The 27748-nt window shown below is 42.0% G+C and overlaps 1 protein-coding gene and 1 pseudogene across 1 annotated transcript in view; both read left to right on the forward strand.

The window, feature by feature from the left end:
- The first annotated feature begins 2158 nt into the window (after positions 1-2158).
- On the forward strand, positions 2159-2276 carry LOC124778266 (annotated as a pseudogene).
- A 1782-nt stretch (positions 2277-4058) lies between these two features.
- LOC124776470 overlaps positions 4059-27748 on the forward strand; it is a 92962-nt gene continuing 69272 nt past the window's right edge. The window contains exon 1 of the mRNA XM_047251482.1: positions 4059-4304. The gene's annotated coding sequence lies outside the window, so the exon portion shown is untranslated. The remainder of the gene's footprint in view (positions 4305-27748) is intronic.

The raw sequence follows: 27748 nt of genomic DNA on the forward strand, positions 1-27748 counted from the left end.
TGCAGGGCATCCGTGTAGACATGTTCAAGGTCAACGTGAAATAACCACTCACAGACCACAGGTGGCAGCTCTAGTATTGAAGTGTATGTAAAACGTGGCGGGGGAACGCGAAAAAAAGTGCAGTCATTGTCGTAATGCGGAAACGGAGCGATTTATCTGACGTCCAAAACGACACGGTCATTGACTTTTGGGCCAAGGATGGAAGCATTTCCGAAACTACTAAGTTTCCCGTGTCTTAGTGGTTAAAGTATATAGCGCATGGCAAAATGGCGCCATCCAAAACCGGCTCCGAGACAACTGTGGTGAACCATGGGCCACAGATGGACGAACGATTGCTGCGGAGATGTGTACGGGCGAATAGACGTGCCCAAATGAACCACGGGGCTAAGAACGGTATGATGTATCATGTAATAAGATTGCTATGCATGAATGTGACAGTACGGTAGAGAGAGAGAGAGAGAAAGAGAGAGAGACAAACATATTCTTTATTACTCTGTGGCGTAGTGCGCTTAGATAACTGTTCGTTGATAACAAACTTTTGTTCTTGTTAAGATTTAATTTGATGAGAGAGAAGTCTGTCCATTATTGTGTTGTACAAATCGACGCCATTGTGATAGTTTGAAGGAAATTTGTATATACACCTGCATATATGACAAAGAATCGCTAATTCACGTGCGAGAAGAATTTCATTGACACTAAGGTCAATAAAACTTCTTTCATTCCAGAAAGGTACGTGTTATTTCCACAAACGACGTATACTCAAGTGTAATCTGTTAATGAATACCAGCTCGAGAACAATTGCGACGGGAGCGTTCAGTTCTAATTAAATAATATTATGCTTTCTTCGGAAAAGAGGTGATTTCACGGATCTTCTTTTTGCCCAAATGTTTCTAACTGAAGGCAAATCTGATTGCTATGCAACAGAGCCCCGACGAATATTTCTTCGCAACTTTCAGCTTAAATACAGCATCTGCAGCAGCTAGAGCAGATCGCAATAATAACGGAAGAGTATAGTGTGAAATCAGTTTCACCCATCGCTCTGGGTCCCACCAACGGTGTATGTATTTAGAACACACACACAGACAATCATCCATACATATAAAGCCACAACACAAGGTGGTGTGGGAAACATCTCAGTATAAAAGGCTCAGTATAGGCAAAATTGGTTCTATTGGCTCTGAGCACTATGGGACTTAACATCTGAGGTCATCAGTCCCCTAGAACTTAGAACTACTTAAACCTAACCAACCTAAGGACATCACACACATCCATGCCCGAGGCAGGATTCCAACCTGCGACCGTAGCGGTCGCGCGGTTCCAAGCTGAAGCGCCTCGAACCGCTTGGCCACACCGGCCGGCATAGGCAAAATACAAATAACAGTAAGTGAAGATAGCTGAGTGATTTTATAACGGTGTCCCCTCGACTACTGTTCAGTGAACGGTGCTGCATATGGGCCGCCACAGTAGGTGCTGGTTCATGCGCCCATACTAACTGCTATTCATCAGCGACGAAGACTGAAATTTGCACGCCAGTACCGCTACCGGAAGTCCGCTGAGAGACGACAGGTCGCCAGAGAGGCGTTGGTGTGAACGGCGTGAAAGATGTGTAACCAAACATCCTGCAACAACCGTCGTTGCGGTCCAGCGCGGAGGAGGGAACGTCATGGTCTGGGGAATGTTTTCTTGGCATTCACAGGGTGATCTCGTCATTGTGGAAGGCGCAGTGGATCAACACAGGTATGTACCTATCCTTGGGGACCACGTCCACCGCCACGAGCACTTTATTTTTCCACAGCACGATAGCATCTACCAGCAGAACAATCAAGATGTCAAACAGCTTGCAGTGTACATCCGCGGTTCGAAGAGGGCCAGGATGAGTTTATCGTACTCCCCTGGCCATCAGAGTCCCCAGATTTTAACGCAGTCGAGGATCTGTGAGACCACCTCGACCGGGCTGTCCACGCCGTGGTTCCTCAACTGAGAGACCTAGCGCAACTGGCTACGGCACCAGGGTCTGCGTGTACTTTCGAGAACCTCACTGACTCTCTTCCTACACGTCTCGCAGCCGTCCATGCCGGAAAAGATGTTTTTTCAGTCTTTTGACGGGCGGTCACATTAACGTGATAGGACAGTGTATTTTCACTTGTTCAACACGTACCGCAACGGCCTTGCCGCAGTGGATCCACCGGTTCCCGTCAGATCACCGAAGTTAAGCGTTGTCGGGCGTGGTCGGCACTTGGATGGGTGACCATCCGGGCCACCATGCCCTGTTGCCATTTTTCGGGATGCACTCAGCCTCATGATGCCAATTGAAGAGCTACTCGACCGAATAGTAGTGGTTCCGATCAAAGAAAACCATCATAACAGCGGGGAGAGCGGTGTGCTGACCACACGGCCCTCCTATCGGCACTCTCAGCTGAGGATGATGCGGCGGTCGGATGGTCCCAATCGGCCACTTGTGGCCTGAAGACGGAGTGCAACGTTTACTGGAAGTCTCTTCTGTTCTGGAGCATTGCTCCGCAACTTGTGATCCTTACCAGATAGAACTGACTGATTACATTGAAAAGTCTTGAACCGCGCGACCGCTACGATCGAAGGTTCGAATCCTGCCTCGTGCATGGATGTGTGTGATGTCCCTAGATTAGCTAGGTTTAAGTAGCTCTAAGTTCTAGGGGACTGATAACCTCATATGTTAAGTTCCATAGTGCTCAGAGCCATTTGAACCATGTTTACATTGAAAAAGTTCCAAGAAAGGCAGCTCGCTTTGTACTATCACGAAGCAGCGTGAAGAGTGTCACAGATGTGATACGCGAGTTGAGGTGGCAGTCATTAAAACAATCGTGTTTTTCATTCCCGCGCGATTGTTCACGAAATTTAAAATACTAAATTACTCCTCCGATTAAGAAAATATTTTGTATCTTGTTGATTCCTACCTACATAGGCATAAATGGTCATCGCGATAAAATAAGAAGAATCAGAGCTCGCAGACAAAGATTTGTGTGTTCATTTTTTCTACGAGCTATTCAAGAGTGGAACACTTGAGAAATACAACAGTCTGAAAATGGTTCTATGAACCCTCAAGTACTTAAGAGTGAATTGCAGAGTAGATGTGTAAATATATTCTATAAATTCTAATGTAGCTGTTACGATAAAATATAACTAGCAATCGGTTTCCTCCTCTAGATGAGGCCTCAGAACCCGAAATGTCGTAATGCACAAGTGGATAAAAGTGTAGTGACTGAGAGTTGCTTGTATATTAATACACTTTCAATGTTTTCTACGAGTTGTATTCCGTTAGGTTAGGTTAGAAGTTTAATCGACTACTAACACGTTTCCCTTATGCAACATCTACGGAAATGGATTACTGGAGATGAAGTGCTGGAGTCTCAAGGTTAGACGTCACCAGAAATGAAGAAAACTCTCAAAGAATATGGTAGTGGAAGATGACGTAATGTGAGATTTAAAGATGTGCGATCGACGTCACAGAAGCTACGCTTCCAAGAAATATCCAAGGGGGGCAGTGGGAAGGCCGTGAACTATGGAAGTTGAGACGTGAGAACCAGTCCTGGTTAAAAACAACTCGTAAACATACAAAAATACTTTCATTGTCTCACAAACTATCTTCAGCTGTTTTGATCCCGAAGTAGCAGGGAGCAGTGGACATGTGTTGGAACAGTATGTCCCAACATTTAGTCACGTGTCTTCCATTTGGTTACTGAGTTACTTCTACATATAATTGCGGAACTTCTCCTGATTACATGAGTCCCTGGCCTTTTCACGATTGTCGCCCACTCAGTGTATTTTTCTGGTATTAACACAGACGGCAGTTACTGTTAGGACCCTCTGAACTTGTAGGGACGCCGTAGTTGTTTGTGTTTCGTTTTGGTTATGGAAGAAGCCGATCACCACGTGCCTGACCGGCGCCTCTCATGAATGGCCGCAGAACGGCGCGCCGATTCGGCTTGCGTAGCCGCTGCGAAGAGGTCAAGAACACACATATCGGCCGGCTGCGACGACAAAACAAACAAACTGTCCGCAGAGGTTTCACTTTTATGGCGGGGCCTTTCGTGTGCCGCCACAGACGTCTTCATTCCACTTGTGGGACTAGCTAGGACGCTCTGCGCGAAAAGACAGTCAGTGTGCACCATGCTCGCATCATCACATCACTCCCCTAACTAGTTCTCGCACGGGACGTTGAGAGTGGAGCTATTCTGTTTCTTGTGCTGGTGCAGTTTTCGCATTCTGTTTCTGTACAAAGTCTGCGTCACTAGTGCGTCCGCAGCTCGTTTCTCTACAGTCATTAGGTAAGTACAAAACTCCATATAAAGGGCAAAGGCGAGAAGTTCGACGGTGTCCTATTGTACTAGGTTGGTGCATAAGTTCGTAGCGTTATTATTTTGCAAGTTGATATTCCAGTTGCTATGGGTTTATTTATCGATTGTCATTTTTTATTTTCACTGTTGCTATTTGAGTTTACATACTGTCATTTTGTTATTTGGGGGTAGTGAGTGGCTCTGTGGACGCTTGGAAACTGCGTGCCAACTGGAGAAATCGGAATATTTCCGACTTCTGTTTGAGTTCAGTAGAGGGGTGGCACCAGCGGAGACAGCCAGAAACATTTGTGCCGTGTTTGGGGATAATGGCATTGAACAGAGCAAGGCAAGTAAACGGCTTTCTCGTTTCAAGGACGATCGTCTTGACTTCAGTGGCCCTCCACTTTCAGGAAAACCTCCGGGGATTGACGAAGATCGTTTAAACCCATTAATCCACGAGGATCCACGTCAGGGTACTTGAGAACTGGCAGGTGTGATGAACTGTGATCATTCCACCATCGGGCGACATTTGAGTGCAGTGAGGGAGGTTCAAAAATCGGGTGTGCGGATACAGCATGCTCTAAGCCAAACCCACAAAAATCAGCAAGTGGCCGTATGTACATCTCCGCCTGTTCGTCATCAATTGACTCGTGAACGACACCGACCAGTCCTCTCATGTATCGTTACTGGTGGCGAGAAATGACATCTTTATGGTAACATAAGGAAAAGAAAGGAATGGTTGACCCTAACAAAGCAGCCATTCCCTGTGCAACGACCTGTGCGTATCGACAAAATATAATCTTATGCATCTGGTGGAACAGCGATTGCGTGGTGTACTACGAATTGTTTCGCCGAGGTAGCCATCACTGCCGACATTTTTTGTCAACAGCTAAGTTGTCTTTCACACGCAGTCCAAGAATAACGACCAGGCAGACGGCGTATAGTGATGCTATTCCACTAAAATGCCCGCGCGCTTTCTATTAGACTGAAAAAAACGGCCGGCCGAAGTGGCCGTGCGGTTAAAGGCGCTGCAGTCTGGAACCGCAAGACCGCTACGGTCGCAGGTTCGAATCCTGCCTCGGGCATGGATGTTTGTGATGTCCTTAGGCTAGTTAGGTTTAACTAGTTCTAAGTTCTAGGGGACTAATGACCTCAGCAGTTGAGTCCCATAGTGCTCAGAGCCATTTGAACCATTTTTTAAAAAAAACGCTATACAGGAGTTGGGTTGTCAAGTTATTCTGCACCCATCTTATTCGCCTGACCTTACGCCCTGAGATTTTCACCTTTTCCCCCTCTCTTTCGAACAATCTTCTAGGAACATCCTTTCCGGATGAAAACGTACTCCAAACATGACTCGACGAGTTCTTCTCTTCAAAGCTACGTGATTTCTACAATCACGGAATCGAAACTTACAACAGCATTGGCAGACTATTGTAAGCAGTGAAAGGATATATATTATTGATGACTGAAGTCTCTGTTATATATATATATCTGTTGTCTTTATTTAACTTATTGGAAAACGCTATGACCTTACATTACATTTGGCATTAGGATGATTTAATGTAGATGTTCATCTTCCCTGCGAAAATTGTTTTAATCTGTCCTTTTGTCAACATCTCTCACGGGGCAAGGGGAACACTGCTTAGGGCACTAGACTAGCATTTGGGTGGAGCTGGGTTTGAAGTCCCAAATGGTCAACCAGATTTACCTCTTATTTCGTGAACCGTTCAAGATATCTAAACGAGATTTTTCGGATTTGGAACAATATACTTTTTTTAACGGTATACGAAAGCTCTGTAAAAGGTGGTAATAACAATACGGACAATATTAGTAGCAATAGATACAGGCTGTAGAATAATGGCTGGTTATTACAACATTAGTGTGACAGCAGTCAGCATGAAGAATGCAGATGTAAGCGAGGGAGATAGAATGAAAACGACGAAGACAGGATGTTAGTAAAATGTGGTCAATTAATTTGAAAGAGGCGGATAAAATAAGTAAGACAGACGTTAGAAGGAAAAAAGTAAACAGGGAAGAAACGAGGATTCCTTTGCTGAAAAAAGCCGTGTTTTTCATTATTGTGACGGAGTTACTGGACACAGTGATGTAACAAGTACGGTGATATAAGGTACGTTATCGCTGGCATTGCAAACATACGAAAAGTATCCGACAAATGAGGTAAAACTGTTTGTATTGGTTGCATGAGTTTACTGAACAGTTCTGCCAACAGCTTAGTACTTTGATAAAAAACATCTATAACAATAGATCACAATATAAATTGTTTGAGCTGTCCTTTAAGATTATCCTACGCTACGCACACGGTGACAAAACATACCGTTAAATAATCTTGATATGATACCTATTGTGTAAAACAGAATATATAAAAGGAACCGAGATTGTGGAGCATGTACCTGAAGAGTAAAATGTCAGTGTAACCACAGAAAGTATACACGTTATTAGCTAGCATCAAATCAGAAAGGGCTTAGTAACTTAAGTCTTTTGATGACAAAAGAAAACCAGAGCACTTGTTGGTTTTCAAAGGGCGTTGCAAAAGGTGATTTTGCTGTGTTTCTAAAAAACTACAGGAAAACAGATAGTTGTCTCAATCTTCTTGATTTCATCTGAATGAGGCAGAAAGGATTATCCCTGATGCCCATAAGACGCAAGTGGGAAGATAGGCCTTCATACCTAGGTAGTTATTTGCTTCCTGCTCACCTGAAATTTTCGGAATCAGGGGGAATTTTTAGTTACTGGTTCAATCGCAGCTTACGGCAGACTGAAGGCGCCGATCCTCTGGCCGTTCTTTCTCGGACGGTTTCCGTATTCATAACTTGAAATGCGAGCATATAACTTGTTGGAATACCTCTGCTAGGGAAGAAGAAATGCACATCCTACTCCCCATTACGCTCAGGGTTGGGTTGTTTGGGGGAAGAGGCCAAACAGCTAGGTCATCGGTCTCATCGGATTAGGGAAGGAAGTCGACCGTGCCCTTTCAGGGGAACCATCCCAGCATTTGCCTGAAGCGATTTAGGGAAATCACGGAAAACCTAAATCAGGATGGCCGGACGAGGGATTGAACCGTCGTCCTCCCGAATGCGAGTCCAGTGTGCTAACCACTGCGCCACCTCGCTCGGTGCCATTACGCTCAGAAAGCTTCCATATCCGTGTACTGAAATCGAAGAATAGTAGAAATACTGGTGTCCTTCACCAACTGGGGGAATTCTACGCAATGTGTGGACCATATCGAGGAGATTCGCACTCCTCTTCGTTTATTTTGGACTGATTCTCTTATAATTTCCAGAATTTGGATGTTCATTTCAGTATGCCACTCCAGGTTTTCACTGAAATGAAATACACTTTTTAAGTCTGGTTCTTCTATACGTAGCTTTTGGAGCCCTGAATAACGACCACATTTTAGAGCTTGTCGGATGTGGGGACAGACGAAGTTGCTTGAAATATTTCTGATTGGGGACAAGGAATGTTCAGCCTATCACGTAAGTCACTTGATATCGACAGCCATCAGAAAACATATGAACAAAGTGCGAACAGTATGGAGTAAGACAGTTTTGGATTCTGAATGGTTTTCTGAATAGCTTGAGACGGATTCCGGAAACCTTCACACAGGACACGACCGATCTCCTTGCCCATCATAGTCCAGAGCTCGTGTTCAGTATCAAATGACCTCATCAGGAAGGAGACGTTAAGCGCTACTCATCCGTTCTACAAGTGTCTTACCACCATCTTACGGTGGAAGATATATTTGATGGTGATCAGTCCGTTGGAAGAAAGGAAGGAAGATCACGATATATCATCCATTTTTTTTTTTCCAAAGGGACCTCCTCTGAGTTCTCCTTGAGCAATTTAGGGAAACAGCGGGAAAAGAATCCTTAACGACCCCAGACGGGGAGTTGCGCCCTGTCTCGCCAGTCTAAGTCTGAACCACTGCGCTAGGTAGCTCGAGCCACCCACCAATCTGAGCCAATGTTGAGCTTCTCCTGAGTAGTAGGTTGTATTCCGACTGGCGTATTTCACAGTCAGTCTGCTTCCAGCACCGAACACTGGATGGTATGTTCACACCAGAAGGACAACGATGGTTTATGGAGCCTTTTAGTTTGCCATATCCATTCAGTGACGTAGCTGTCCCAACTGTGGACTCTACATTCAAAGACAATAATCTCCTAATTCACATTACTGGAAATGTTAAGATTGCTTCGATGCTAATGAGGATGAAGTGATTTGTTCTTCTGAAGTCTTTATTCCTCAGAATCGATTAGCATCGGGACATTGTGATAGGTATCTCTCACGGAATCTGATATATTTGTTTGAGAGGAATAGTGTATAATTTTATTGACTGTATGCATTACTATTCTTGTTTACGTCGCCCTAAGCTCACGACGCTGTGCTGGCGCCTCAGTTTCAGATTTGGTGTGACTATCGATAACATCATTAATATCACGTCGTATCGCTAAGAATAGTTTCGTCGTATCTGATGATTTTTTTAAAATATATTTTACCTTTAAATTTATGTTTTTCAGATACTCTCTTGTATTTAACTCAACGTAGTCTCTCTATATAAAAGGAATGCCCTGACTGACTGATACACATCGCCCAGAGCAAACCGCTGAGGATAGAAACTTGAAATTACGAGGGGGTGTTTATCTTATACTGTAGGCATCGTTTAACAAGGTTTTTTTTTTTTTAAATTCCATCCCTAAGTGGGTGAACTAGAGGATGAAAGGCTTTTTTTAAAAAAAAATGTCACTATTAAAGGCTATTTTCAAGCCAGATCTACGAAAATTGGAATTTGGTTTCTCTGTCAGGAATAAAAAGTACATATTTCAGTATTTTTGGAAATTCAACTTCTGAGAAATGGAATAGGGGATGAAAGTATTTCTGAAAATAAATCATTGTTAAATAATTACTGAAGCGTTTTAAAAGCTATAAATGCGAAAACTGATATGTGACTTCTCTGTTAAAAATTTAAAAAAATATGTGTTTCAGTGTTTTGGAAATTTAGGACCTAAGGTGGTGAAATAGGGGATGAAAATTATTTATGAAAATATTTCCTTATATTAAAACAATTTTAAAGCTAAATCAATGAAAACTTGTATTAGTCTTCCCAGTTAGAAACAAAGAAATGTGTGTTAGGGGATGAAAGCTTCTATGGGAATATGACCACTAGAACTAAAAGGCAGGATTAACATAAACCTCCGTCTCCATTAGCCTTAACTAGCTTGAAAGGTTTGGAAGGTATTGCAATTTCTGAACTCAATCAAAGAAAGTTATTTACCTGTCATCACGACAAATCGGCTTTGTCAAAATTGCATATAACAGAAACTCTTCTTTAATACATTATTTTTTCAGTAGGCCTAGTATTTGTTCACAAAATTATTTTTTCTGTGATTACTACGCAAACGCGAGCGAAGCAGTGGGCGCTAAGTTAGTATGGTATAAAAAGAGTGCAGCTCTCCTTAACCTGAAAGTTGTTTTGACTGTGTCAGTCTCATATTAGGCATAGATCTAATGGAAATAATATGTCCTTGCCTTCCTCTTAACTTTGAGCTGGCTGATCCAGCCAATTGTAGGCAGTCTACAGACTGAGATGGACTTACCGAAGGCAGTCATTAATATTTCATACATAAAAATTAAGAGAACAAGACTGAGTAAGCGACGAAAGGATAGCTTTCTATGAGTCCGGGCGTGGAATGTCAGAAGCCTGAACGTGGTAAGTAAGCTACATTATCTGAAAATGGAAATGCAAAAGCTCAATCTAGATATAACGGGTGTCAGTGAAATGAAATGGAAAGAAGACAAGGATTTCTCAGCAGATGAGTATAGGGTAATATCAACAGCAGCAGAAAATGGTATTACGGGAGTAAGATTGGACCGAGCGAGGTGGCGCAGTGGTTAGCGTACTGGACTCGCATTCGGGAGGACGACGGTTCAAACCCGCGTCCGTTCATCCTGATTTAGGTTTTTCGCGATTTCCCTAAATCGCTTCAGACAAATGCCGGAACGAGTCCTTCGAAAGGGCACGGCCGACTTCCTTTCCCATCCTTCCCTAATCCGATGGGACCGATGACGTCGCTGTTTGGTCCCTTCCCACAAATCGACCAACCAACTGGAATACGATTCGTTATGAATAGGAAGGTAGGAGAGAGAGTGTGTTACTGTAAGCAGTTCAGTGATAGGGTTGTTCTCATCAGAATCGACAGCAAACCAACACCGACAACAATAGTTCTGCCATACATGCCGACATCGCAAGCTGAAGATGAAGAGAGAAAGTATATGACGATATTGAACGAGTAATTCAGTACGTAAAGGGAGATCTAAATCAGTCATGGAGGCCTAGTAGGAGTAGAAGAAACGGGTACGGGAGAATATGGGCTTGGTGTAAGGAATGAGAGGGGAGAAAGACTAATTGAGTTTTGCAATAAATTTCAGCTAGTAATAGCGAATACTCTGTTCAAGAATGACAAGAGGAGGAGGTATACTTTGAAAATGCCGGAAGATAGAGAAGATTTCAGTTAGATTACATCATGATTAGGCAGAGATTCCGAAATAATATGCTGGACTGTAAGACGTACCCGGGAGCAGATATAGACTCGGATCGCAATTTAGTAATGATAAAGAGTAAGCTGAAGTTTTAAGAGACTAGTCAGGAAGAATCAGTAGCAAAGAAGTGGGGGACGGAAGTATTGAGGAATGAAGAAGTACGCTTGACGTTCTCTAAGGCTATAGGTACTGCGATAAGGAATAGCTCAGTAGGCAGTTCAGTTGATAAGGAATGGACATCTCTAAAAAGAGCAATCACAGAAGTTGGAAAGAAAAAAATAGGTACAAAGAAGGTAACTGCGAAGAAACCTTGGATAACAGAAGAAATACTTCAAATGATCGATGAACGAAGGGAATACAAAAATTTTCAAGGAAATTCAGGAATACAGAAACACAAGTCACTGAGGAACGAAATAAATAAGAAGTAAAGGGAAGCAAAGGCGAAATGGTTGCAGGAAAAATATGAAGGAATCGAAAAAGAAATGATTGTCAGAAGGACCGACTCAGCATCCAGAAAAGCCAAAACAACCTTAGGTGACATTAAAAGCAAGGGTGGTAACACAGAGTGCAATGGGAATTTCACTGTTAAATGCGCAGGAGAGAGCGGATAGGTGGAAAGAGTACAATGAAGGTCTATATGAGGCGGAGACTTGTCTGATGTGGTTGAAGAACAAACAGGAATGGATGGGGAAAAGATATGAGATCCAATATTAGAATCAGAATTTAAAAGAGCGTTGGCAGACTTGAGATCAAATAAGGCAGAAGGGATTGATAACATTCCATCAGAATTTCTAAAATAACTGGAGGAAGCGGCAAAAAAAATGACAATTCATGTTGGTGTGTAGAAATGTATGAGGCTAGTGATATACCCTCCGACTTTCGGAAAAAATATCGTCCGTACAATTCCGGAGACTGCAAGAACTGACAATCAGCTTAACACTCAAGCATCCAAAATACTGACGAGAATAATATACAGAAGAGTGAAAAAGAAAATTTAGGATGTGTTAGATGACGATCAATTTAGCTTTAGGAAAGGTAAAGGCACCAGAAAGTCAATTCTGACGTTATTGTTGATAATGGAAGGAAGACTAATAGAATTTACCGACATGGAAAAAGCGTTCGACAACGTAAAATGGTGCAAGATGTTCGAAATTCTTTGGAAAGTAGGTGTAATCTATAAGGAGAGACGGGTAGTACACAACATGTACAATAGCCAAGAGGTAATAATATAACTGGAAGATCAAGGACTAAGTGCTCGGATTAAAAAGGGTGTAAGAGAGGGATGTAGTCTTTCTCCCCCCCCCCCCCCGCCCCCACTCTGTTCAGTCCATACATCGAAGAAACAATGAAGGAAGTAAAAGAAAGGTTGAACAGCGGAATTAAAATTCAAGATGAAAGAATATCAATGATACGATTGACTGATGACATTGCTAACTTGAGTGAAAGTGAAGAAGAATTACAAGATCAGGTGAATGGAATGAACAGTCTACTGACTACATAATGTGGATTAACAATAAATCGAAGAAAGACGAAACTAAGGAGAAGTAGCAGAAATGAGAACAGCGAGAAACTTAACATTAGGATTGATGGTGACGAAGTAGACGAAGTTAAGGAATTCTGCTACCTGAGAAGTAAAACTACCCATGACGGACTGAGCAAGGAGGACATAAAAAGCGCTTTGGCACTGTAACCGGCATTCAAGCCAGTGTAACTCACGAGTTGAAGAACATCCCAAACAAGGACTTTTTTTAAAAAGTTTCACATGGTTGTACCAATATTCTGTGCGTTGTACTCAAGTTAGGGGGGACTATGTAGAACATCTAAAGCATTAAAACCACCATCTTAAGTTTTTTTTTTATTACTCTTGCCTCGAAATTTTTGGACTGACGCTGTAGGTTGAGGAGTATTGACTGGTTATAATAATGTGACAGCAGTGCGCACGAAAAATACAGAGGAAGAGAGTGAGTTGGAAGGATAAGAGAATCCAACGGTGAAGACGGAAAGAAAGCTAGTGAAATGGGGTTAACTGATTTGAAACGGAAGGACAAATAAATAAGGCAGACGATAAAATAGAAAAAAATAGCGAGAGAAGAAACGAGGATTCCTTCGCTGAAGAAAACCTTTTGTGGCAACATTGATACGTAGTTACTGAGAACGGAAATGCCAGAACTTTTTCTCAAACCAATTGTGCTGCTCGATCACACATATAAACTACGTCAAGTTTGTTTCGGAATCGTGGAGCAGCAACGGAAAAGTAACCAGATCGAATTTTTAATAGACAGACTGCTGAGATGATAGTAATTTGGTTTACGAGGCGAAGGCAGTGAGGAGAATACAAGACCTCGTAGAGAGAACACAGTGAATGGCAGACATGCTACTTGCCCGATTGCACCGAAAATAATTGACAATATGAGGCAGTAACGTGAGCAAAGAAATGAATATTGCCGACATTGTGGACACAAACACTCATGACTTTCCCAAAACGGCAGGAGCTTTCATTGCTCATGCCATGTTGATTTATGTAAATCAGTGTTAGCTATGAGTGGCATGTGACTGAACAAACCCTGTTTTAGTTCTGGTAATTATATCATCACTGAATGTAAGAACTGTCTTATGTGTTGGAACAGTGCTTCCACAAGACTAAAGAGTTATCTATGATGACAACGTTTTTTGACTTAACAAGACGTACCTTCCACAAAAAGTGGGAGACGCACACTCGAGGATATGAATATTGACCAGCTCCCGTTGAAACTGTATGCACATTGAAAATATATGCTCGCACATGGTGGCGAACTGGGATGATGTAAACAACATACGTAGATTGCAACTGAAATGGTGGTAACACTGCTGTGGAGACACTATGCCATGGAATCTACACGTTGTTGACATGCCTACCGGCGTACGCACAATCGAGGGAAACAGTCACTTGTGAGCGAGCGATCTAACGTAACGGTGTCACTATGTTTTCGAAACAGGAACAACGGAGTTGGATCAAGATTGAATGTGCCAGAGGTCGTACAGCACGACAGTATCACCTGCGACCAGCTTTGCGAAAAAGGCAGTGCGCGGGCGCATACAGCGCAAGCTGTGGCTGCTCTGTTCGGTCGATGGGACTGGGAAGTACTGTACCATCCACCATACTCCCCGGAGTTAAGTCCTTGTGACTTTGATTTGATTCTGAAGATGAAGGAACCGCTTCGTGGCATTCGCTTCAGAACTGTTCCAGAGATTCGACAGGCAGTAGGCCGCTCCATTCGCATCATCAACAGAACAAGTTCTGCTAACGGTATACTACGCCTTCCACATCGCTGGCAACGGGTTCTACACAACGCTGGTGAGTACTTTGAAGGACAGTAACAGGTGCAAACATGTAACTCTTTTGTATCGGTTGTAAATAAACGGTTTCCACTATTTACGTTCCAACTCTCGTACATATGTTCCAGTCTACATTATTTAAGTGCACCAAAGTCTCGTTGAGCAATTAAAAGATTTCTGCTGCAATTTCATTCAGCTCAATTTGAATGCTTATTCCTTATCGTTTGGTCTCAGAGATTTTTGACTAATCACAGGCTAAAGATATTCAGTTACACGTTTACTGATGGAGACTGCTTTTCTCGACGACGCTGGATTAACTCTAAAGCTGCTTGATGGTGTGGATGAGATCGCTAAGGAAGGCTGGCACAGTGAGTTGCCTGCTTGAATTGCAGTTGTAGAAGAAAATACTAACGGCGAAGAAGTGAGAGATGGTAGCATACAGTTCCCAATCATCGGACTGTATTCCAATGTCCTGAATTCGATTTCAGACCTTTCCACTGTTTTATTTTTTTTATTTATTTTTTATTTATTGAAGAGGTACATAAGATTATGTTGTTGGCGATCCACCTGAACCTATTATCACTGATTTGTTGTTGCTATAGGCCACTACCGGATATCAACGCCATCTTTCGTTTCGTTTCAAAACTCATCCGTAACAACGCAAAAAGGAAATAGCAAGTCACATTCACCATAACTTTCCTCCGAGCGCAGTAAGATCGTTTCTGCATTAAAATCACAGCGAGTACGGAAGTGATGTAAACTTTTCCTCAATCAAACACAAAAGGAAGGAAACCTGGAATATAACGTCCTGGCGACGCTAAAATCATTAGAGACAGATCACTAGCTCAGTTATTTGATGATGGGGAAGGAGAACAACTGTCGCTTTCAATGATTCAGGAAGAATGGAGAAGACGTAAATTAGTATAACCTGAACACAAATCTAGTACTGAACTATCTTCCTCAATTCGAAATAATATCCAGTGAAATTCTGGGTGAGTTGGTTTGGATTCTCACGAGTTATATGTACCCGTAGAACAACAGAAGCTTTGAAACGAACGAACTCTGCCGAAAGGGTTAGAGAGAAAAACTATTCATCGTTCTTATTTTATTACCAGAAGCAGCTTTTCACTCCCTTCTGGAGTGTGCACTGATTGGGAACTTCCTGGGAGATTAAAACTGTCAGGCAGGGAGAGGAAAATCCTCGCTTGTCTTCTATAGGCAACGTCATGACTTATTTCGAATCTGATGCCCATTCACCTATCCTGGATTTGGTATTTACTTCTGCAGCCGGATATCCCTTCAGTTGCCAGAAAATCTTACTTGTCTTATGAGGGAGGAAGCCGTATAAACGGTAATGAAATCACTGCCCTGTATGCTTTCGTATCGAAACTTGTCCGCTTAATTATGACACGCGGTAGAAATGGGGAACCTGCCGACCATTCGCTAAAATTTCTACGAAAGCTGGACATAAGATGGTGAATGTACCATGCTGGAGAAACTCAGTCTGCTTGTGAGTCGCTAACCACCATCGTTTAGCTATCGTTCTGTGTATTGCAACATGACAGATGACTGTTGATATCAAAAGAGCCAAAATAAAACGAAACCTTTCGAAGTATTAGTATAAAGCTATAGTCTACATCACGAGCTATCCGTATGTATCGTGTTAATCCGAAAAAGCGAAGACCGCCTGTCAACAAGGATTTCTCAGTGTTGCCAAAGGAACTTGAATATGAGGGTTGTTCCGAACGTAAGGTCAGCACCGCCATAGCTAATTGTATGTCGCGCGAACATTGAAAGGCGCATGCACACCTGCTCCGGCATGCCTTGCTCGCCAAACGGCACCATTTGCAATGGTGTTGTCGCAGTGAGCTGTTTACAGTGTCAGTTCAAAATTTTTAAAACGACTGATCTGCACGGTGACTGCGAAATAGTGTCAGTGATTCGTTTTTTGACAGCAAGGAACTTTGCAGCTGCGGAAACTCATCGACGGGTAAGTGAGGCGTATGGTCCCAGTGTGATCAGCGACAGCGAAGTGCGTGAGTGAGAGCTTTTCAGGACGGAAGGGAAAATTTCCATGATGAACCACTGTCAGGTCGACCATCAGTGATCTCAGAGGATTTGGTTAAAGCCATGGACGATTAGATTCGTGAAATCCGACGATTCGCAATTTCAACTTTAGCACTGGAATTTCCGAATGTGTGTAGAACAACTCTGCATAAAATTGTCTGAAAAGTTGCATTTCGTAAACTGTATGTGCGCTAGGTTCACAGGCTACTTACCTAGAAATACAAAATGGAAAGCTAGCTCGTGCTCTTGATTTTTTTGGACCGATGGCGTAAGGAAGGCATCCAATTTTTAGAGAACGTTGTCACAGGGAACGAGACGTGGGTTGCTCACATGACCCCAGTGCCTAAGCGTCAGTCAATGGAACGGCGTCGTCACACGACATCCAATCAAAGTCAAGGCCAAGCAGAGAACCTCAACATGCGAGGTTTTGTCAATCGTGTTTTAGGATAGACATGGAGTCTTGTTAGTAGAGTTTATGAAGCAAGGGACAACAATAAAAGCAACTATTTACTCAGGTACGCAGACCAAACTTCAACGTGCAATACAGAATAATCGACGTGCCCTTCTGACGTCTGCAGTGTTGTTGCTGTATGACAATGGGAGACCCCATTCTGCCATTCACACCCAAAATCTGATCAGATCTTTTGAATGACGGTATAGTCCACACTTGTCGCCGAGCGATTTTCACTTGTTCCGCTACTTAAAGGATGTTCTCGGCGGCAAGCGCTTCGCAACAGATGACGAGTTCAAGAAGCAGTTAAAAGACTGGTTATCTTCACAGGCCGCAGACGTCTATGACATAGGGATACAAAAGAATGTACAACTTTATGACAAATGTTTAAACAAGTATGGAAACTATGTAGATAAATAGTTAAACATGTAAGGAATTAAATAAAAATAATTTTTGAAAAATAATCTGTGATGGTTTGTGTTCCATAAAAGATCGGATCTTACTTTCCGAATAACCGTCGTATAACAGAAACTGTAAATAAACAAAGTGTTTCTATTACGACGGTGAGAGCTGTGCACAAATGATAAGAACTGCGAACAGCAGGCCAGTGTGGCCGAGCGGTTCTGGGCGCTTCAGTCTGGAGCCGCGCGACCGCTACGGTCGCAGGTTCGAATCCTGCCTCGGGCATTGATGTGTGTGATGTCCTTAGGTTAGTTAGGTTTAAGTAGTTCTAAGTTCTAGGGGACTGATGACCTTGGATGTTAAGTTCCATAGTGCTCAGAGCCATTTGAATCATTAAAACTGTTAACATGCCCAAACCCGTACGGGATGAAATTACGCAAAGTGTAATATGTCACATCAAGATGGTTTACAGGGCGTAACTTAAACACGAATTGTCCAGCCCTTCGCAAAATGAAATTTCATGACTGGCGTTTCTAATTGAATATACTGTACACAGAATTACTGTCAAGGCAATGCCGTGATGTGACTTCCTAATGTGCCGGATAGAGACTTAAATTGCTTCTTGTTCTTATGCAGAAAGTGTAAATCAGTAAGAGAAAAATCCACGCCACAACACGGTTTGTTAGATGTATATTTCGCAGAAAAAAATTTGGAATTGAGTCGAACACAATCAGGAATTTTTTACAGCACTTGTACCTAGAAGAGATGTTAATAGATGAATGTGTATGTAAATCTATAGTGTTAATTTGATATAAGACATCACACTGGAGAATCTGAAATGTAATAATATGGTTGTGAATTTTGGCTGACTGTCTGAGTGATGTTTGATTACGCTCTGAGTGCTTAAGACATTTTGTGAAATTCGTTTGAGGTGTAATAAATTCATTGCTGTATATCAATGCACAAACGTAATTATTGTAAGATCTTACTGAATCAAAGAACACTGTAATAAAAATTAATTATGGAAAAGGATGTTATCGATGCCTCTGGAATGCGATGATATTCACTTTTTACCAGACGGAGACGTGGACATCACGTGATATGCAGAAACCGAGCCATATACGCGACACGAGAAGGCCTTCCTTATCTCTTCCCGACCTTCAGCTGAACGCCTTAGCCGTCCCTCAGTACTGACCATAGGGCTATATACGACGACTATTTCACCTCTTTTTCTGAAGCCGTTATAAGATACACATTCGCTCATTACTTGCACCATTATGTGACTGAGATCTCTTTCGAAATCGTGGGGTGCGTAACATTACATACGGCTAAACACGATTCATTTTAAACGTTTTACCACTTTATTTATGTTTGCAGACTGTTGTTTGTTTCGTATTTTTTGATGAGGAACAGCCCTTATAATTAGCAGTTTAAAATGTATGTTCAGAATATTTGGCTCTGTGATCTATTTTGCTATATTGGCAAGTTAGGAAGTTTAGTATGTTTCCATTCACCCTGACCTATGGAGTAAACACTGTGAAAAAACAGCATAATACTTTTAACTGCAGAAACTAGCAGCAAGACTGTTATGTTGAGTTAGTTATCGACGACTCGAAACAGAAATTCCCGGCACACGACGAATATTCGTATTCACATGTTTTTATTGACCAACAGTAATATTTTTCCGATTAGATTTCGCATCCACAACCACGGAATAACAGGAACGTTATTTTAGTAGAAATTGCGCTCGTCACACAAGAAATTAAAAACTTAGGAATAGTTTGTCTTACAGGCTACCTTCCATGATAATCACACATATAATGAAATTAATGGTAACAATTGAAAGAATTTTGTATTAATATTTTCTGTGCTCTACAGACGTTCTAAGACCATAATGAAGTTTATTGATGTTCCTGTCGTCAGAAGAAGTTTGTCTCCACTTCTATTAAAAAGTCTTTGAACAGGAAATAATACACAGAATAAGTTAACAATACCCGTGCGAGTAGAATCTGGTCGTAGGGTACCATTAAGCACATGAGGACTCTGTAATATAAATCTAAGAAATTTACATATGCATGCAAGATGCTTATAAGACCTTCCACAACGATACTTTGTCTCGAAATCTGGCAGAAAATCCAAAGAGATTGTGGTCGTATGTAAATATGCTAGTGGCAAGACACAATACCTTCTCTGGGCGATAGCAATGGAAATACTATCGATGACAGGGCTACTAAAGCAGAGTTACCGATCACAGCCTTCCGGAATTCCTTCACCAAAGAAGACGAAGTAAATATTCCAGAATTCGTATTAAGAAAAGTTGTCAACATGAGTAACTTAGAATTAGATATCCTCGGACTAGTAAAGCAACTTAAATCACTTAATGAAACCAAGTCTTCTGTTCCAGATGGTATACCAATTAGGTTCCTTCCGGAGCATGCTGATGCAATAGCTCCTTACTTGATAATCATATATAACCGCTCGCTCGACGAGGGATCCGTACCCAAAGAGAGGAAAGGTACACAGACCACACCAATATTCGAGAAAGACAATAGGAGTAATTCACTAAATTACAGGCCCACATAATTAAAGTCGATATGCAGCAGGATTTTGGAACACATATTGCGATGGAACATTATGAATGTCTATTGGCACATAGTTAACACAGATTTAGAAAACATCGTTCTTGTAAAACGCAACTAGCTCTCTAGTCACACGGAGTATTGAGTGCTATGACAATATATTTCAAATTGATTCCGTATTTATAGGTTTCCAGAAGGCTTTTGACACCGTACCTCACAATCGGTTTGTAATTATACTGCTTGCTGGTGGAATATCGTCTCAGTTATGCGACTAGATTCGTGATTTTCTGTCAGAGAGACCACTTTCGTAGTAATTGATGGAAAGTCATCGAGTAAAATACAAGTGATTTCTGGCGTTCTCCTAGGTAGTATTGTAGGACCTCTGCTGCTCCTTATCTGTATAAACGATTTGGGAGACAACATGAGCAGCAGCCTTAGGTTGTTTGCAGATGATGCGGCCGTTTATCGTGTAGTAAAGTCATCAGAAGATCAAAACCAATTGCAAAACGATTTACGGAAAAATATCTGTACAGTGCGAAAATTGGCAGTTGCCTCTAAATAAATATGAAGTCATCCTCATGAGCGCTAAAAGGTACCCGTTTAACTTCGGTTATACGATAAATCAATCAACTCTAAAGGCTGTAAATTCAGCTAAATACCTACGAACTACAACTGCAAAGAACATATAGAAAACGTTGCAAGGAAGGCGAACCAAAGACTGCGTTTTGTTGGTAGAACACTTAGAAGATTCAACACATCTACTAAAGTGACTGCCTACCTACGCTTGTCCATTCTCTTTCGGAGTACTGCAATACGGTATGGGATCCTTACCAGGTAGAATTAACTTAATACATTGAGAAAGTTCAAAGAAAGACAGCACGTTTTGTATTATCGGGAAACGGGGGAAAGAGCGTCACGGACATGATACAGGATTTGGTGTGGACATCATTAAAACAAAGGCGTTTCTTGTCCTCGATGTGGCGGGATCTTCTCACGAAATTTCAATCACCAGATTTCTCCTCCGAATGCGAAAATAATTTGTTGACGCCGGCCTGTACAGTGGGAATCGATAATCATAACAAAATAAGGGAAATCAGAACTCACTTGGAAGGGTGTAGTTTTTCGTTTCTTCCGCGCGCTGTTGAGAGTGGAAAAGTAGAGAACTGGTGCGAAGGTGGTTCGATGAACACTCTACCAGGTATTTAAGTGTGATTTGCAGAGCAGCCATTTAGATGTAGATGTACTTATACAAAGTGAGCCACGAAGAAAGGTACGTACTTTGAGGGGTGATAGTATTTCTGAACAAAGAAACTGATAAGGGCATATGTTCTATTCCGAATAGATGCCGAGATATGAAACATTTAATGTCAAACGTTATTTATTTTTTGTGTTAATCAAACGTTATCATTATTTACAACGTATTGCAGCAGTGTAGAGGAAGTTGAGACGAGCGGTTTTCTGTGCTATCCCATTGGCATCTTCTCAAACCTACCCATTCTTCTTATACTGTATTCCTTTCCCCTTTTCTTGTCAATCATTCCCTAACGCTTTACCTATGGTAAAGGCAGATGCTGCCAACAGGAAAATTAAAGAGCTCTTTGGAGACAAGAGAAGTACCTGTATGAATATCAAGAGCTTAGATGGAAAACCAGTCCTAAGGAAAGAAGGGAAAGCAAAAAATGGCTCTGAGCACTATGGGACTTAACATCTATGGTCATCAGACCCCTAGAACTTAGAACTACTTAAACCTAACTAACCTAAGGACAGCACACAACACCTAGTCATCACGAGGCAGAGAAAACCCCTAACCCCGAAGGGGATTCAAACCCGGGAACCCGGGCGTGGGAAGCGAGAACGCTACCGCACGACCACGAGCAAGGGAAAGCAGAAAGGTGGAAGGAGTATATAGAGTCTCTATACAAGGGAGGTGTACTTGAGAGCAATAATATGGAAATGGAAGAGGACGTAAATGAAGATGAGATGGGAGATATGATACTGCGTGAAGAATTTTACAAAAGCACTGAAAGATCTAAGTCGAAACAAGGCCCCGGCAGTAGACAACATTCCATTAGAACTACTAATAGCCTTGGGAGAGCCAGCCTTGACAAAACTATTCCATCTGATGAGCAAGACGTATGGGACAGGCGAAATACCGTCAGACCTTAAGAAGAATGCAATAATTCCTATTCCAAAGAAAGCAGGTGTTGACAGATGTGAAAATTACCGAACTATCAGTTTAATATTCCATGGCTGGAAAACATTAACATGAATTCCTCACAGAAGAATGGGAAACCTGGTGAAAGTTGCCCTTGGGGAAGATAAGTTTGGACTCTGGAGAAATGTAGGAAAACGCGGGGCAATACTGGCTCTACGACTTCCCACAGCAGAAAGGTTAAGGAAAGGCAAACCTACGTTTGTAGCATTTGTAGACTTAAAGATATCTTTTGGCAATGTTGACTGGAATACTCTTTCAAATTCCAAAGGTGGCAATGATAAAACATAGGGAGCGAAAGGCTATTTACACTTTTTATATAAACTAGATGGCAGTTACAAGAGTCTAGGGGCATGAAAGAGAAGCAGTGGTTGAGAAGGAAGAGGAACTGAGGCAGGTTGTAGCCAGTGCCCGATGTTATTCAATCTGTATATTGAGCTAGCAGTAAAGGACACAAAAGAAAAATTTTGAGTATGAATTAAAATCCAGGAAGAAGAAATAAAAACTTTGAGGATTGCCGATGACAATGTAATTCTTTCAGAGACAGCAAAGGACTTGGAAGAACAGTTGAACGGAAGGGACAGTGTCTTGAAAGGACGATATAAGACGAACATCAACAAGAAAACGAGGATAATGGAATGTGATCGAATTAAATCAGGTGATGCTGAGGGAATCAGATTAGTAAATGAGACACTTAAAGTAGTATATGTGTTTTGCTATTTGGGCAGCAAAATAACTGACGATGGTCGAAGTAGTCAGGATATAAAATGTAGACTATCTACGGCAAGAAAAGCGTTTCTGAATAAGAGAAATTGTTAACATCGAGTATAGATTTAAGTGTCAGGAAGTCTTTTATGAAAGTGTTTGTATGGTGTGTAGCCGTGTATGGATCTGAAACATTTATTATAAACAGTTTAGACAGAAAGAAAATAAAAGCTTTTGAAACGTGGTGCTATAGAATGCTGAAGATTTGATAGGTAGATCACGTAACTAATGAAGAAGTACTGAACAGAATTCGGGAGATAAGAAATTTGTGGCACAACCTTACTACAAGGAAGGGATCGTTCGGTAAGCCACATTCTCATAAATCAAGGGATCACCAGTTTAGTACCAGATGGAAACATGGGGGAGGGAGGGGGGAGGAGGATAAAAATTGTAGAGATGAATACAGTAAGCAGATTAAGAAGGATGTAGGTGACAGTAGTTACTCGGAGATGAGGAGGCTCGCATAGGATAGACTAGCATAGAGAGCTGCACCAAAGCAGTCCTCAGACTGAAGACCACAACGACACCGATTCGTGTATCGAATGAGGGAGAAATATTTAAATGCCTCTGTATGTGCCTTAATCTTCTGAATTTATTCTCGTGATCTCAACGCGAAATATACTATGCTAGTAGCATAATTGTCGCACAGTATTCGTCGAATACAGGTTCTTCCAATTTATACGATAGTGCATCATCTCAAGGATTCCCATTAAAGGTCGCCAAACATTTCTGCTGCACTTTCATTTGGCCTGTATCGACCTGTTACCGTCCTGACAGCGCGTAACTGAGTACGTTCGATGCCTTCTTGATAAGGCCGAAAAACACGGGAACAACACTCCATTTGATGGAGGAAGATTTAATACACGTAGTACTTTTGACATATAAGAAAATGCAGCGCAGTGTAAAAATTGCTTCTGTGTGTTTATTTGCAAAGATAAGCGCCTAGCTGGAAGAAACACATCCTAAGACAGAACTGAGTCAGCGTTTCTCACAGGCATCAACTTCAGCTGTCATACGGCTGCATTTCTATGGGAAGCCTTCAAAATAGAAGTTACATGTGTCGTACCACGCTAAGACCATTGCGCAACAAGAGTGGCACATTGTACGCCGACCGGAGTGGCCGTGCGGTTCTAGGCGCTACAGTCTGGAACCGAGCAACCGCTACGGTCGCAGGTTCGAATCCTGCTTGGGCATGGATGTGTGTGATGTCCTTAGGTTAGTTAGGTTTAATTAGTTCGAAGTACTATGCGACTGGTGACCTCAGAAGTTAAGCCGCGTAGTGCTCAGAGCCATTTGAATCATTTTGGCACATTGTATGTGTTCTGGGTATCCTGCATGCAGAGTTCTGCTGCATTACGAATAACAGGTGCATTACAGTGTGGAATTGAAATGAAACGGCAACTGGGAACGTGCTTTAAAGATGATATGCAGTACAGCAGGGTTCTTGGGGCCAAACATCGAACTTGATACCAAATTGAAAGTGAGGGGTGAGAAAGGAAACGAATTACTGATGTCAGCTGCATCGGGACATTACACGGAATCAGCGGCGACGAGTTAAAATGTGTGCCAGACCGGGATTCGAATCAAGGATCTTCAGCTTACCTTTTATTTTGATCTCTTTTTTTCGTTATTGTTCATTGCGTCTGTTAGAAGTGGACGTCCCACGACAGCCGTTCAAGTTCATCGTTGATCTATTCAATCAGCTTTTTTATTACAGAGGGCAGATAACCCTCTGATCGCCCACGCTGAGATACCGTGCCGGCAAGACTAAACATGTGCGTTAACCAATGCGCCATCCGGGATACATTGTTATCGTAACTGCGCGGATTACATCGGCACGCCTCACGGCCGACATACTCTTACATTCCCACCGAGCACCACATATCCGCAGTCCCTATCCATTTCCTCCAAGCTCGCTACTCTGAGATTCCTGCAGGACGTCGGACGTACTTGTGCATCCGCAGTGAAGATGGTGGTGATGATGATGATGATGATAGGTTTAAGGGGCACTCAACTCCGCGGTCATCAGCGCCCGTATAAAGTCCGACTTTTTTTTTTTTACACAGTCCAAACTAGCCATTGTGACGAATGATGGTGGTGATGATGAAATGATGAGGACAACACAAACTCATAGTCCCGGGGCAGAGAAAATCACCAACGAGGCCGGCACTCGAACTCGGGACCCCGTGACCCAGAGGCAGCAACTCTAGCCATTAGACCACGAGCTGCGAGCGCAATGAAGAAGGTGAATCCATTGAACATCTAGGGGAATCAGTTATGAGAAAGCATGGAGTCTGTTCTTCCGGACATGTCCGAAAGAAAAGACACAACGCTTTCGGAAAACATCCAAACTGGACACAGATTCGCTGTGAAAGTGTGACGGTATGTGGACCAAATGCAATGTCGCGTCCAGCCGTTGTGAAATGGCGCCAACAATTTGAGCAAGGACGCACAGACGTGGGTGATATTGAGCGTAAAGGAAGGCCATAGGATAGACCACAGACAACAATGTCCAGGCGTTCGAGGAACTCATAAGCAGCAATCGCAGATTTTCCGACGATGAGGATATCCACCCAGAACTTCTTAAACAGGAACGGATTTGTACCTTCGAGGAAGTGAAAGACTGACAGAAAGTTTCGACCAATGTTTACAGAGTCTGACCGGCCGCTGTGGCCGAGCGGTTCTAGGCGCTTCAGTCTGGAACCGCGCGACCGCTACGGTCGCTGGTTCGAATCCTGCCTCGGGCATGGATGTGTGTGATGTCCTTAGGTTAGTTAGGTTTAGGTAGTTCTAAGTTCTAGGGGACTGATGGCATCAGATGTTAAGTCCCATAGTGCTCAGAGCCATTTGAACCATTAATTTTTTTACACAGTCTTGGTGACTATGCTGAAAAATAGTGCCATGTACCTGTGTCACTTTGATGTGTAATGCAGCATGCAATAAAAGTTACTTAGTCTGCCACAATAACTTGTAACTTACATTTTGAAGTTCTCTCGTGTATGCGGTTCTTTGGCACTGCACTTGAAGACTTGAAGTTCTCTCGTGTATGCGGTTCTTTGGCACTGCACTTGAAGACTTGGTTTCACAGTTCTTTTTGCATGCGTTATTCCTTAAGAGTCAACTTTTTGATAGACGCGGTACGTGTGTGCGTAGTGTGAAGTATCAAGCAAAAGAATAATGGAAACTTTTATGTACAAAGATAGAGCTGAGGCCTTTCAGCCAATAATGCCATACTTATGACTTCAGCAATCTCAGTTCCTCATTTTTGAACTTTGATGAAGTGAAGCAGAACTCAAATCCAATTGAATAGTTTATTTCAGAAACCAATCAAGCGCCAAATTCAGAAGAAATGAGTCAATGGCGCCGTATTTGACTTTGAGGGTAATTGCACATTTCAGTGCAGAAAGCAGTCAATATCTCCAACTGTTGTTGTCTGGCATGACGTTTAATTTCGCGTTTACATCAGAAACCAGTCAAACGACTTCGTTTGTCTGGTTTCTGCAATAAAATGTGCGGACACTTATGTTTCTTTGTTGTCAGTTGGTACTCGTGTTCTGAATCAACAATAATCAGATATTCATTTGTTTTCATTGTCGTCACTGATCAGTTAGCTTCAGCTTTTCGAATAAGTCTGTTCTGTTTTCCAGTGCTCATAGGTTTGTGATAACAGCAAGTCTACATCAAAGTGAGATGTCTGCAAGTTCAGAAGACGAATGTCAACACAAAAGCAAGCGAAGAGTATTAAACGATGACTCATACAAACGTATTCGTATTCGGAATGCAAGGGTGAAAAGAGGTTATGTTTCTTCCTCTGACAAGGAAGTACCTACGAAAAAGAAGCCCTGCAGTATCTTTTGCAAGTGCAATGCAAATTGTTATTTAAACATCAACCAGGACGTCATTAATGAAACGTGGAGATATTTTCATTCTCTTGAAAATAAAAACTGTCAAGATATCTATATTCATACTTTGATTGAGGTTAATGAAGTTAAGCGTCAATGGGAAAAACAAGGTCCAGAGAAAAGATCAAGCAGAGAAAGTGGTAGACATACTGAAGGCAGATCCATAAGATTTCTGGCGTGCAGCAGCACAACTTCGACTTCTTCTTCTTCTTCTTCTTCTTCTTCTTCTTCTAATACTTTGGCTGAATACCGTCCAGCCATCTTCAGAGATAGCCGAGGTGACTGACGCTCCAGCTTTATTTATTTATTTATTTGGTACTTTTCATTCCCACCTCTGAAGGAGAGCATGCTGGCGTTCCTTTTCAGCCATTGGGTTTTTACATATTTATTTTTTTTGATACAATTTATTTTTCTCGCAAGTGCGTTGTTGCGTATGGTTTACAGTTTTGTTACAGCAGTTTTTTAGTTAAACAAAATCATAATAGAAATAAAATACATAATATACAAAATAAGAACAAACGGCATAATGAAACAAGACATGTTAAAAACAAAGGAAATAACTGAGTGTGTATATATACTGTTATCAGCAGTGTGCAAGTTGACTGAATGATTCTATCAATATGTGGCTTTATTGACACTTTTCCAGGCGTATTACTGTTATAACATAATTGTTTGTGTGTGGATATCTTGAAATTCTCCTTTTGGTCTTTAGGAACACCTCCGCGAGATGTTTCGTCTGAATTTGAAAGCTTTTTGCATGCATGAGGCCATCATGTTTTGAAACTTCTGATATCTTGGAAGGAAACTTCGTGTACAGTAAGAGGATTTGTTTTACTGGCTTTCAGTATAAGCACCATGTATTGCTCTGGTGTATAAATTCGATCCACTTTTTTCACGATAGCTTTATAGCCCCAAAGTCTGTGTCACACGGTGAATACGAGTGACCACGAACAGGGAAGCTGTGGGTGATATTGTCAAATCGCCGTTTGTCACAGATGTTTATCAAAAACGTAACAGCTGTGTGGTTCTTGTTCTGTCCTGATGGATCGTCACTAAAAAGAGTCAGTCTCTTTACTGCGTACTTCAGTCTCTATGTAATTCAATAAAAAAACTAAGCACCTCATATGAAGACTTGTAACCTCCACCCTCATGATAAAGGTAGATTTTGGACTTATTGCTTTTCAAAT

The sequence above is a fragment of the Schistocerca piceifrons genome, chromosome 2 (genome assembly GCF_021461385.2).
Source record: "Schistocerca piceifrons isolate TAMUIC-IGC-003096 chromosome 2, iqSchPice1.1, whole genome shotgun sequence".
NCBI lineage: Eukaryota > Metazoa > Arthropoda > Insecta > Orthoptera > Acrididae > Schistocerca > Schistocerca piceifrons.